This window comes from Echinops telfairi, unplaced genomic scaffold, assembly GCF_000313985.2.
Source record: "Echinops telfairi isolate 266 unplaced genomic scaffold, ASM31398v2 ScPeMD7_1;HRSCAF=3_0, whole genome shotgun sequence".
In the NCBI taxonomy this organism is placed as follows: Eukaryota; Metazoa; Chordata; class Mammalia; order Afrosoricida; family Tenrecidae; genus Echinops; species Echinops telfairi.
This window is the reverse complement of record NW_022103896.1, coordinates 67,682,066-67,683,129: the sequence shown is the minus strand read 5'-3', so window position 1 is coordinate 67,683,129 and position 1,064 is coordinate 67,682,066.

Genomic DNA, 1,064 nt, shown 5'->3' with positions numbered 1-1,064 from the left:
TCCCAGGTGGGGCCGCCACAACAAGAAGGCAAACACAGAGTCCCAGCACAGAGGGAGGATGAAGGGGGAGAAAGAGAGGAGAACTTCCCAATGTCTATCTTGTAGAAAAGGCCAGACCTGTAAGGAGGCATCATCAAACTGTGACCTGGCTGTTAGGTTGGATTCAACCCATTCATTTTCATAGAAATTCAAGTTGACATATAATCTAACTACCACAAGGTCCACTTACTACTTTTCTCTGATAATAATGAGTTTCATTTGATGAGCCCCAGGAGAAAAACCATTATCAGTCTAAGCTAATAACCACGGCAATCTCATACCTTCTTTTCAGTGATTAATTTGGATGGAAATGCCTAGATGTCAAGACATGAGGAGGCTGCCTGGCAAGAATGAGATTCTGCAAACTATTTTTCTAACCGACTAAAGGTAAGACTTCTTAGTTTCTGTCTATCCTTTCTTCTTTGTTTCTGCCTATCCTTTCTTCTTTGTTTCTGTCTATCCTTTCTTTAACTTTAGGGATTGCTTTGTGAAGGTGTAATGCCTGCAGTTGTGAAAACTGTATTGTAACCATGAAGCAAACAGCCTGATTGTAGAAACTAGTATTCTAAGTGGGTATTATAGAGGATGAACAGGTTGTAGAGCTACTAAACCAAACCGATCCATCTTGGAAGAAGCAAGGTCACAGTGCTCCTTACAGGCAAGGATGCCAGAAGTTCATCTTACATACTTTGCACATATTGTCAGGAGAGACCAGTCCCTGGAGAACCACATCAGACGTGGTAGAGTAGAGGGGCAGCAATAAGGAGGAAAGCCCTAAACAAGATGGACCGACACCAGGCCTGCAGCAATGGACTCGGCCACAGGAACAACAGTGGAGATGGCGCAGGATCGTGCAGGGTTCGGTCCATTGTGCAAAGGGTAACCAACTCTGTAGCACCTAACATTATTTTGTTCCATTAAACTGGCATCCCATGATGCTCACCTTCACGATACAATCACTGAAGACAAAGTGGGTGCATAAGCAAATGTGGTGAAGAAAGCTGATGGTGCCTGGCTTAAAGGCT